This window comes from Episyrphus balteatus, chromosome 2, assembly GCF_945859705.1.
Source record: "Episyrphus balteatus chromosome 2, idEpiBalt1.1, whole genome shotgun sequence".
NCBI classification, from domain to species: Eukaryota; Metazoa; Arthropoda; class Insecta; order Diptera; family Syrphidae; genus Episyrphus; species Episyrphus balteatus.
In genome coordinates, this window is record NC_079135.1 from 7401656 (window position 1) to 7415104 (window position 13449).

The 13449-nt window shown below is 29.5% G+C and overlaps 1 protein-coding gene across 2 annotated transcripts in view; it reads right to left on the reverse strand.

The window, feature by feature from the left end:
• Positions 1 to 13449, reverse strand: part of LOC129912778 (trichohyalin) — a 117145-nt gene that overhangs the window by 39671 nt on the left and 64025 nt on the right. The gene's annotated exons all lie outside the window — the stretch shown is intronic.

Consider the following 13449-nt stretch of genomic DNA (forward strand, 5'->3'; position numbering starts at 1 on the left):
TGACTTGGTGCGGCTTAAGTAATTGACCAACGAAGTGTGTCTATTAAGATTTAAGCGAGCGATATTCGCGCAGCAATGAAGAGTGTTGAGTGTAGGTGGAGGAGTGCAACCAACCAACAACGTGCTATACCGTAGGCGGATTCTTTTGCTTAAACTGATGGTCGTCGTGACAAAATTTTTCATTGTGATTTTAGTTCTAGTAAGTAAGAATGAGTTGGGACTAAGTAGGCAGTATTTGCTGCCTGGAGGATTTGATTAATCAAATCAAGAAACGGGAAGTAAATAAGTTGCAAACGTTGAAAGTTAGGGTCAGTCAGTGCAAGAAGATAAAAATTGTTACGTGGGTATATTTCTTTTTATTGTTACTCATTTAAACAATTTGTTTGTCTGCAGGATACATTTTGCAATATTTAATTTCACTGATAAAATAAAAGTAACCATATTTAAGTTGATTTTATTTTAACATTGAAAGTTTCTTTATACCTCTTTAAATTTCAAACTTAAAAGTAAGGAGCTAAGAATGCCTACACGGTTAAAAATTCTGTCGTAGTTTTTAGTACAGCCTTTGGAATTAGGTCTTTTTCAAAACAAAAATTATTAGTTTTTAATCATTTTTTTTTTTTAAGTGAAAACTTCTTTAGTATCGTAGTGATTTGAAACAAGATGAAACGAAAACGCGACACGACTTCAACTTGTTATAACTTTTTTGTTTTAATAGATAGATGAATGAAATTTGTACAGTAAAGAGGTAATTAAATAAATTATAATTGTACAAAATTTCAATTAATTTCATATTCAAAATTCGGAGATAACGGTAAAAAGATGTTCTTTTCCAACACACGTTATATCTTTTGATCAAGTGCACATACAAATTTGATTTAACTTTAATACGCATGCTGATAACATAACCTTTTATTTGATATATCACACATAACGGTACGTGCTCTACATGTTACACAATCTTAAATTGAAAAATACCTCAAAACACCTGTGGAGATCTGTTGGCGATGAGCAGCTACCAGTGTAGGAATTACCGTGATCTCAGTCTGGAAATTCGACATGGTTGACTTTAAATAGTTCTAACTTCTCTTGTAGACATCTTTGAAATAAGATTTATACATCATTATACAAGGTGAAACAATAAGCTTTCACATGGTATTTTTTTACATTTTCACATTTATAGGTTGTCAAACACAAAAAAATGAATTAATAGCATGAGAACATAAAAATAAATGTTTTTTTTTGCTTTTTTTGATGAAATTTCATCGAGTTTAAAAAATTTTAGCTCTTTTTGTAGATGTCTCATAGACTTGATCGATATATATATTTTGAGCATGCACAATAAGTTTTCCGATGGTATAAAATTTTGAGCTAAGACAATAAGCTTTCAGATGTTGTAGGTTGTTAAAGGTTGTTAGGGAAGAAAATGGATTTAATAGCGTGAGAAGATAAAAATACGTATTTTTTCGCTTTTCTTGATGGAAATTGATCGAGTTCAAAAAATTCTAGCTCTTTTTGTAGATGTCTCATAGACTTGATCGATATATATATTTTGAGCATGCACAATAAGTTTTCATATGGTATAAAATTTTGTATAGGTTGTTAGGGAAAAAATGCATTTAATAGCGTGAGAAGACAAAAATACGTGTTTTTTCGCTTTCTTTGATGGAATTGATCGAGTTCAAAAAATTCTAGCTCTTTTTGTAGATGTATCATAGACCTGATCGATATACATATTTTGAGCTTAGAAAATAAGCTTTCAGATGATATAAAATTTATATAGGTTGTCATATAAAAAACAAGGATTTGAAGGTGATAGAATAAAAATAGGTAAATTTTTTCTATTTTTTTTTTTTTGCAAGAAAAATGATTTTTTAAGGTTTCACTTCTACCACGTGTGAATTGCACACATGATTTTTTTTTATTAATTTCAAATACAAAAAAATTAAAATGTATTAGTTTTAAATACAAAACATTAAAATGTAATTAAAAGTATTGAAATATTTTTTAAGAAAATTTGAATTTTTAACTAATTTCTTTGCATCTAAATTATTGAATTGACATTAAATACTCTTTTTACTTGCTCAATAAGGCAAGTATTAGTTTCGTGTCAAAAAAAAATTTCGAGGTTTTAATCAAAACTAACATTACGATAATCGAGAAGTCCAAAAAAGTGGGTTTCGTCATGACGTCCGTCGGTCTGTGCGTCGGTGCGTCCGTGCGTCCATCTGTACAAGTAGCTGCAGCCTAAACGGCTCGGCAGATTTTCATGAAATTTGGTACAGATAGTTTTTTCGTAATTTCCAAGGTTGGTTTTTTTTTTGTTTTTTAATATCTCGCCTAGAACGTATACCTCCCATACAAACTTTTCGAGGTATTGCAATTTTCTTAAAAACGGCTCTAACGATTTTGATTAAATTTGACACAAGTAATGCTGAACGTATACCTATGTAATATAACTGCGTTATTAGTTTTTCTCAAAAAATACGGATAGTGTAAATATGACAATTTCTTTTTTTTTTTAATCGCTAATGTCGGCTCTTCCCGTGTATCGTTAGTGAGTTATTGCAATTTTCTCGAAAACGACTCTAACAATTTGGATTAAATTTGGTGTTCATTATAGTCTTAATGATTCTAACAAAACTGCGTTTTTAGTTTTTTCACAAAAATTTCGGAGAACGGTATGGCGTTGCCGTTTTCTGCCAAATTGATGTATTTTTTAGTTAAGTCGTATATTTAATCAAAGGCTTAGCCAATTTTATTCAAAATTTGCAGACAGATATTTCTTGTCATTTTGAAGTGTAAAATGTAAAAAAAAATATCAAAAAAGTTTAAAAAAAAATTTAAATACTTTTATTTTTTTTTTTTTTTGAAAATTTAACGAAAATCTTTAATTTCCAATACTTATTTAAGATATAGATACTTTGAACTACAAGAGCAAGTACGTGCGGCCCCAGTCGTGCATTTTATTTTTTTTAGTACAAGAAAATCAAATTTTGATCAAACTGTATTAGGTAAAAACTTAAACAAAAATGGGAGCCATTTTAAAAATGAAATAATTTTTTTTCGTGCCTGGATGTAGTTATCGCTTCCTGAAAAGGACCTATATAAAACTATTTTGGTTCAGGAAAATACATTTGGTGACATTTTTCCTAAAAAAAAATAATTTTGGTGTTGCCTCATATTTAACCCAAATTTTCGTAGAATCTACACCAAAATTTTTAACAGTGTACTTAAAAGCTTTTTACTTGATTGTTGCAGTTAGAAGGAACCAAGTGAAATGTATTGCACAATATTTTTGTTTTGTTATCTTAGGAGGAAGATATCATTATTATTAAAAAAAACTGCATTGTTATTTTACTTTAACTTACAAATGCATCCACTACGAATTGCAAAACTTGTACATTTTATACGTACATAAATAAAACTCCTTTCAAAAATACCAGTGATTTTATGTTATCACATAAAATCATAAGGAGGGATTACAAATATCTTAAATATATTTATTAAGCTACCAATAACGGTATAAGCCCTTCATTACGTTCTATCTTTCTCAATCGACTAATCCGACAAAACCATTGATTAATCATCATCGCATATACCAAATAAAAAACTCTACTTGACATTTATCTTTGATTGTACAATATGAAAAGTTATCTTGTGTCAAAATAAACAATCTATCACCAAAAATGTATTTAAATCCAATTCGGATCCGGAAATTTAGAGGGCTTATCGAATCCAACACTCTTAAATCTGATTAATTACATTTTCGACAACAGAAGGCGTTATTTGTCTTGAAGTTCTTTTTTTTATTTTCAGAGTTTAACAAGATTATCTTGATTGACCTTGCCTAATTTATCGAATAGAAAAAAAAATCCATACCACACACTCGATTGACATAAGACTGTTGCCGCAATACAAAACCAACAAATGAAATTTTTTTTTTCGAAATGACTTGGCTTGACATTTCACGCGTATTTGAACAACTATAACAGATCTCTCGTGGTATAACTTTTTTATAACACCTCGTATAGAATTTTTCAAAAAAAAAAAAAAAAAAAAAACGAGAACATGTGTTTTCATTATTTTTGGTTGTTTGTTTGCATCCATTGTATTCAAATTTGTCACACCTTGAAAACACATTATCTCACCTTCGAACAATATAAAAACGGCACACATCAATTTTATACACCTTAGCCAAGTTACTAGTATGTATTTACCAACTTGAACCTTTTTTATATGTTCAGCGCGTGAATCTAAAAGCTATCACGTATCCTATTATGAAAGTAAAGAATCACTTCACTCTTTTATACCTCAATCAACTTGATCCCAAACAGTCTCTACTCCAGGAAAAACAAGATGACAACAAGAATAAAACACCAAAGATGGAAAATTCACTTGGCTATAAGATGACGAAGAGACAGAAAGAGACTTATTCATCGGCATGGTCTGATGAACGCAATGGAACCATGGATGAAAATCCGCACCGTAATCTGTCTTAATGATATCATCTTTGCGGGCCTTTTTTTTAAACTGTCGCGTCGGTCGTCGGTCCGGTGACAAACTCTTCTTAAGATTATAACATTCAGCAAGGGAGAGAGCTGTGAAAATACTCTTGATGTTTAAAAATGTCGTTCTCCTTTGCTTCTATGACCAGAATCCAGGGTTTTAATTATAAAGCCCTCGTGGAATGAGAGACTATCTGAAAGCAGAAGAAGTTGTAAACGACTGGTATTTTTGCGACAGTTTTTAGTCTTCTTTGCCTTCATATCACTTGAAAGTAAGTTTTTTTTTTTTATTTTTTGAAAAAGATGGTGATGTTAGCAAGACGAAGATGATGACGATGGGAACAAACACACTTTTAAGCTGATTAATGGCTTAAAATGGGGGAAAAAGTGTGAAAATGATACCGTGACGAATAATTCCCAGATGGTATTTGGTTTTTATTTATTTTGTATCTTTCTTATTTTTTTTTGTCAAGTTAGGATGGGACATCAAAAACTGTCAGGAATATAATTGCAAATGATTGCAAAACGACTTAAATTTTTATCTTTACGGAAATGGGCAGTAGTGTAGAATTATAAGAACAAAATTGAGGGGGATATATTCTTAAGACATAAAAATAAGGCTTTTTTTTATGAATATCAATTTGTATGTTTAAATTTATTAAGAACGTTACTCTAATAAATAGGACTGATGCTTATTAAGTAATTTAGTTGCCACAATTAAGTTCGCAAATCGGCGCAGTTTTTATTCTTGCTTTTTGACAGTCATTGGGTGTACCTATAAAGTTGAAATGATTTTTTAGAAAGTTATGTATTATTTTGAAAAGATACTTGTGAATTACTTACAAATTGCTTTAGGCAGAAACCTTTTTCCCTCGTGAAACATAGTTGTTTTCAATGCAAACTGGGCCATGCAGAAATGAGCTTGAGTCCATCTCTAATCGACATTATTTTATTTGTCAACGATTTTCAAACCGTTCTAAGAATTGTATAGAGTCTTTGACAAAAAGCTTGAAATACATCTGAACAAATTTTATTTTCTTTAAAAGTGTTCTCAATGACGTCGGACATTCTCTTTATGAGCCATATCTCTTTGGTAAAGTTTTGTTCCATGCGGCTTTTTGAATCAACTCTATTTTCGATATCGTTCTCAAACAGTGGCGTACGTTGAGTAGCCAGGGCCCCGGGGCCTCGGGGCAAGACTAAATTTTGGGGCCCCTTAGATAAAAAAAAGTACGTATACGCCGTACTTTTTTTTTGTATGGCTTATTTATTTTTAGGTTTATTTTAATGTTATAATATGTTCGTAATGCACTTTGCCATACTTACTTAAAATTTCTAGTAGTAAATACTTGTACTAGGGGCCCCCAAAATTAAATATTTAGAGACCTCTAAAATAAATTTTTTTTTAGCTTAGAATTGATAGTTGTTGGGGCCTCTGTTCTGAAGTAATATGTACCTACACATTTGATTTTCCATCATGAAACATAATTTATTTCTTTTGGGGCCCCTGAAAAACTATTTTTGGAGCCTCAAAATTAAGTGCTTAGAGGCCCCTAAAATATAATATAATTTTTTTGGTGCCAAGAATTAATAGGTATAGGGGCCTCTGTTCTGAAGTATAGTATTCGGAACGCCACCAATAACGTAATGTTTTTATTTTGGGCACTGATATATTAATGTTGGGGCCCCTGAATTGATATTTAATTTTCTATTTGATTGTTTTGAACCACTGAAGTAATAGCTTTTGAGGATCGTCTAATAATATTTGTCATGCCATCAGAAAATTTGATGAATATTTTGGGCTCCTTAGTAATAGATTTTGGGACCCCCAAATTAATATTTGATTGCCTCTCAACTAACGGGGTTCCTGAAAAATCATTTTTTGGGACCCTTCATATAATATTTTTGGAGTCCCGAAGTCATATTTTTTGGGGCTCCTAAAGTAATATTTAGTAATCCATCAACAAATGTAATTTAATTTAAAAAACATTTTTTTTTTAATTTAATTTTTTTTTTGACGCTCTGAAGTAAAGGCTTTTGGGGCCCTTGGCCTGAAGTTGTTTTTTTTTTTGCTTTTTTGGGCCCTCTAATGTATTATTTGTGGTTGCAAAGATTTTTCAAGTAATATTTTTTGGGGCCCTAAGATAAAATTATAATTTTTCTTTTAAAAAAGCAGTTTATTTTGTTGGGACCCCTTGGGTAACCTTTTTATTAAATTAATATATATTGTGTGGCTACCATTGCATTATACATTACACTGACTGACATAATTAGTCTCCCTTGTATCCGAAGTGATTCAAATACCTACATTTTAATTTACTTCGTAACTCAATTTATGCTAACAGTGTCCTTCTCTGTAATGTCTCCAGTGGGGGCCCTGGGGTCGGTCGGGGGCACCGGGGCGCCGCCCCGCTTGCCCCAAGGGAGTGTACGCCCCTGTTCTCAAAACATTCACAGTAATTTTTACAGTTTCGATTTGATGGTATTCCCCTGACCATAAAGAAATCAATGAGGTCAGGTATTTTCGAGGTATTTGCCGGCCAAAATGGTTGGTTGACATGCTAACTTGATATGACAGAGTAGTTTAGCTATGATCCCAAAAGGAAAAAAATTTAACTACAACTTCTAAAGGCATTAAATTAATTACTTTCTGTGTTAAACCTTCAAATTATTATAAAAATTAAGCATTCTAAATGGTTTTTATCCCTCTTTATGACTTTATAAATTAATACTATACAAGTTAGTATAATACTTTGGAAGCACATATATCAAATTAGCCCTTGAAAACTTATAAATTCCTCATAAAAATGTGTATGAATTCTTCAGAAATACTTCAAGTGTCTGTTAGTAAAAAAATCGAAGCACATCTGTTTTAAAATCTTCTTAATAAAGGTCATAAAGTTTTCATTAAATTCAGTAACAAACTTTTTCAACATTTAAAAGTACTAATTGCCCAGTTTTATGAGAAGCAACTAATTAGAAAACAATAAAAAACGAACATGAACAAAACAAAACATATAAACATGTATAACTACCTATTTTGCTATAATAGAACCTAAAGAAAAGAACATAAAAACTTTTCAGCGTGAACTTTTATGTTTGAACTCTGAATTTGAGTGTATCTATCTGATAAAAAAAAAACTAAACCAATAAATACTTTCAAAATTAGATTAGCAAATAAAAAAAAATTAAAAAACGTTTTCAGTTCATGTTTTCTTAATAAACCACATGTGGATATCATATTTGTATGTGTGGTATAAGTAAGAAGTTTTATTAAATAAGAATTATTTCTGCAAAATCATTTGATACAATGTTAGAAAAAGGCCACAAAAATACATATCCAGATCAGAGAGACAGAATCTACTTTGAACTACAACCAATTTATATTGAATGGTTTATCTTTTATTTTTAAATCTTAAGGCTTATTATTGGTTTTGTTAAAAAAAAAAACTCAACTCCTAGAGAAAAAGGTTACATTCCAAGAAAGGCTCATTTCCAAAAACAATAAAAATGTACGAAGTTTTATTAATCCTTGAAGCTTTTAATTTTGAGTGTAGTACTCATGATGAATTTAAATATTTATACAAAATCGAATGCTTAAACATCTGATAAACAAATACTGAACGATATCAATTCTCAAAAATTAATCAGGCTTATTGACTTTGTATAACAGGAAAATTCTGTTTCAACATTAGTTTTTAAAAATATAACATACGTGAAACATTCTTGTGTGCTTTTTCTCATTAATATGCACTTACCACAGTAAAATGTTAAAATAGAAACTTATTAGTCTAAGAGCCAGCGACCTAAAGTTTGCAGGTAATTGCTTAGTATTCACCCCTATGAAATATGTTTAAGGACATCCCCAGGCATGTTACTGCAAAAGAAAAAATCTCGTGACACGTGGCAAAAACAGTCTGCCAAGCACTTGAATGTGAAAAAAATTTTAAATTAAGAACTCGACCTTAAATCAAAAAAAAAATATTTAAAGAGAACGGCAACACTTACAAAACTAAACGATACCTTTTTTTAAAGGTAAAAAGGTATACTACTTTTTGGTTTTTATATAAATGTTTTTTGATGAATAGTTTTTGAAACAAAAAATTTCAAACTCAAAATTTTGAAAAAAAATTCAAAAAAAGTTCAAACAGTTTTTTTTTTTCATAAAATTTACCCAATCAAGTATTATTTTTTTTTTGTTTTAATTTCTCTTATATATTTTGAGTCAAACACCGAAAACTAGAAGTCAAAATCTCTTTTACTTTTCGAGAAAACTGAAAATTACCAAACCTTCTATTTTTTCACCAACGCCAAAATTACGGCTATTAATTATGTCTTTCAGAAAGGAAGTAAGATGTTCACGGGTTTTATTGCAGGAATCGTTCAATGGGTTATAAAAAAGATAAAACCGCGGAGTGCTATTAAATGAGAGGGTGGGAACTGGAGATAGGGGTGCAAAAGCCCCCTTTTTGGTTTTTTCAATATATCTCGTAAACAAAGCATAATTTTGAGATATTGTTCTTAACAAATTTTGTAGAGAATTAAATTTCCTATAATAATAATGTTTTTTAAAAATTTATAAAAAAATTTCCTTACCAAAACAGTCAAAACAAACAAAAAAAAAAAATTTTTTTAAATTAATTTTTTTTAGTTTTTTTACTTTTTTGGTTGTGTATTAAGTCATATGAAATATGTTTAAGGACATCCCCAGGCATGTAACTGCAAAAAAAAAGTCTAGTCAGCCGTGGCAAAAACGGTCTGCCAAGCACTTGAATGTGAAAAAAATTTTAAATTAAGAACTCTACCTTAAATCAAAAAAAAAAATATTTAAAGAGAACGGCAACACTTTCAAAACTAAACGATACCTTTTTTTAAAGGAAAAAGGTATACCACTTTCTGGTTTTTATATAAATGTTTTTTGATGAATAGTTTTTGAAACAAAAAATTTCAAACACAAAATTTTGAAAAAAAATTCAAAAACAGTTCAAACAGTTTTTATTCCAAAAAATCTACCCAATTAAGTACTAACTTTTTTTCCAATTCTTATTTCACTTATATATTTTGAGTCAAACACCGAAAACTAGAAGTCAAAATCTCTTTTACTTTTTGAAAAAAAAAACTAAAAATATCGAAAACTGTGTTTTTTTGTTCGGGATCAGTATTCTCAGGGATTTTTTCTGAATTGTTTTTTGACTTTTGGCTTTTTTTAGCACAGGCCATTCCATTTAAAGGGAAAGAAAGTCTTAAGTACACTTGTCATTCCACAATGTAAATATTTTGTACCCTAATCCAGTTAAAGTCTTCATATTTATTATTGGCATGTATCAATAGCGTTACAAAACTTACCTTAATCAATATCTAATCCCTCTAACGTTATGGAAATGCCAAAATTTTTAACAAGCTCCTGGATATTCATATAAAAATTGCAATATATCGAGAACAAGGTACATATTGAAAAATTCATCAAATACAATAAAATATTTTATTAAAAAGTGCTTGGCAGACTGTTTTTGCCACGTGTCACGAGATTTTTTCTTTTGCAGTAACATGCCTGGGGATGTCCTTAAACATATTTCATAGGGGTGAATACTAAGCAATTACCTGCAAACTTTAGGTCGCTGGCTCTTAGACTAAAATATTATGTTGTTGCATTTAACTTTTTAGCAAAATTTCTTAGTTATTGTTTGTGTGTCTTGCTCTCCCCTAGTAGCATACATTAAGATAGTTTTCTGAAGAAAATTTGGAAACCGTGTAAAAACAAAACACTGTAATTTTGACGTGTCGGTGAAAAATTAGATGATTTTGTAATTTTCAGTTTTCTCAAAAAGTAAAAGAGATTTTGACTTCTAGTTTTCGGTGTTTGACTCAAAATATATAAGTGAAATAAGAATTGGAAAAAAAGTTAGTACTTAATTGGGTAGATTTTTTGGAATAAAAACTGTTTGAACTGTTTTTGAATTTTTTTTCAAAATTTTGTGTTTGAAATTTTTTGTTTCAAAAACTATTCATCAAAAAACATTTATATAAAAACCAGAAAGTGGTATACCTTTTTCCTTTAAAAAAAGGTATCGTTTAGTTTTGAAAGTGTTGCCGTTCTCTTTAAATATTTTTTTTTTTGATTTAAGGTAGAGTTCTTAATTTAAAATTTTTTTCACATTCAAGTGCTTGGCAGACCGTTTTTGCCACGGCTGACTAGACTTTTTTTTTGCAGTTACATGCCTGGGGATGTCCTTAAACATATTTCATATGACTTAATACACAACCAAAAAAGTAAAAAAACTAAAAAAAATTAATTTAAAAAAATTTTTTTTTTTGTTTGTTTTGACTGTTTTGGTAAGGAAATTTTTTTATAAATTTTTAAAAAACATTATTATTATAGGAAATTTAATTCTCTACAAAATTTGTTAAGAACAATATCTCAAAATTATGCTTTGTTTACGAGATATATTGAAAAAACCAAAAAGGGGGCTTTTGCACCCCTATCTCCAGTTCCCACCCTCTCATTTAATAGCACTCCGCGGTTTTATCTTTTTTATAACCCATTGAACGATTCCTGCAATAAAACCCGTGAACATCTTACTTCCTTTCTGAAAGACATAATTAATAGCCGTAATTTTGGCGTTGGTGAAAAAATAGAAGGTTTGGTAATTTTCAGTTTTCTCGAAAAGTAAAAGAGATTTTGACTTCTAGTTTTCGGTGTTTGACTCAAAATATATAAGAGAAATTAAAACAAAAAAAAAATAATACTTGATTGGGTAAATTTTATGAAAAAAAAAAACTGTTTGAACTTTTTTTGAATTTTTTTTCAAAATTTTGAGTTTGAAATTTTTTGTTTCAAAAACTATTCATCAAAAAACATTTATATAAAAACCAAAAAGTAGTATACCTTTTTACCTTTAAAAAAAGGTATCGTTTAGTTTTGTAAGTGTTGCCGTTCTCTTTAAATATTTTTTTTTTGATTTAAGGTCGAGTTCTTAATTTAAAATTTTTTTCACATTCAAGTGCTTGGCAGACTGTTTTTGCCACGTGTCACGAGATTTTTTCTTTTGCAGTAACATGCCTGGGGATGTCCTTAAACATATTTCATAGGGGTGAATACTAAGCAATTACCTGCAAACTTTAGGTCGCTGGCTCTCGGTCTATATTTCAGAATGGCGCCCAACGTGAATTTACTTAAATATCTTCCGTGCTGCTTAGTATTTAGCAATTTCTATACTTATTTTTCATTGATATTCATTTATTTACAAAGTTAAATATTTTTATAAAACGAATATTGTAATATATTTGTATTCATTTTGCTAAGCAGTATTGAGATTTCTTACCAAACAAATTAAATGGAGACAAACGTGAAGCTTTCTAATGTGCTTCCTTTCTCATTTACATTTATTAAATGTGAGAATTTCTGTAATATCTTCCTTCCTTAAACAGTTTCCATTCGAAGCTTTCATTGACATTGATTACTTTACTAAGTCTTAATATGGTAAGATGATTAAGAAAAAAAAACAAAGAATGGCGCCCAACGTAAAATTTGCTTCATTCCTTTTATTTCCCAATCACTCAGAACAACTTCTTGCGACCCATTAGTTGATTTTAAAAATTTTGACAATCGATGTTATCTCATTTATGATTCCTTAGAATTAAAACTTTATTTTCTTTAGTGTGGGTGTGCGTGTGTGTTATGAAAACTGATATTGATATATCAAACAAAAATTCTTGAACTGAATTCACAATCAATTGTTTTGTTTATCTAAAAAATAAACACAGATACAATATCTTGAGGAGAGAATACTCTATCTAATACCTCGGGATATACTACTATTTGTGTATAATTTGCAAATTAAGTTTATTTGAACTGGGCCCCGAACAAACTGTGTATGATGATGTGTCTATGAGTTGTTGTTTATTTTATTGCATTGTAAAGGCAACTTGCTGTTTAAGATACATGAAGGAGTTATTGTGTGTTTATTTGGCAATTTTCAGCAAAGACATAATAGACTCATTTCATTTTCTATAGAATTTTATTATCACCATCATCAACATTCTCATCTATAAAGATTTGCCGGCAAAGTGTGATAACAACAATTCACAAAAATTATTTTAAATTTGCAATATCATACAATATAGTGTATTCAGACACATAGTCGTCGGTCTTCGAGAAAATTTTTGTTTGCTTAAACATTGATCTCATCGTTTTTGTATTCTATTAATATTATTTGCACAAGAGATATACTTTAAAGCTGATTCTATTTGCATAAATATGTTAAATAATTTTGTATGTATTTCAATATTTTGACAGAAATAGAATGAAAAGAATTTCTCATGAATTGACTGAAATGAAAACGAATTTGAAAAATTTCTAAAATATTCAAAAAAATAATAATATGTAATTAGTGCAAAGTAGCCATCAATCATAGAAAACTGACAAGTGACAAATCTACTACGAATTTTTTTGTTGCACGTTGACATTATTAAGATGAAGGATTTTTGTCAAAAGAGCGACTTTTCATTGTCAAATAATTGATAAATTTATAAGTTAGTTATATTACTGTCAAATTTTGACATTGTTGTCAAATTACTTTGACAGTAAACTGTCAAAATTGTTCATAAAACATTGACAGAATAGACATTTGAACAGGTCTGAAGGAAACTTGATTGCAAGGATTTATGTTTCAAAAACAAAAAAAAAAAACAATGAATGGCGACCAACGTGAAATTTGATTCAATATATTTTTGTTTTATTTTAGTTCATTTTGGAAATACAATTGTTTTAATGTTTAAATCCATTTTTCCTTAATATTATTATTGCGGTTTGTAAGGAAAGTAATTAAATTGCACCCAACCACCCATTTATATTCATTAATTTTTATAATTATGGAATACAGTCCCTTTACTTACAATAAATACAAATTACCTCAGTAAAATGTAGTAAAAACTAACTTTC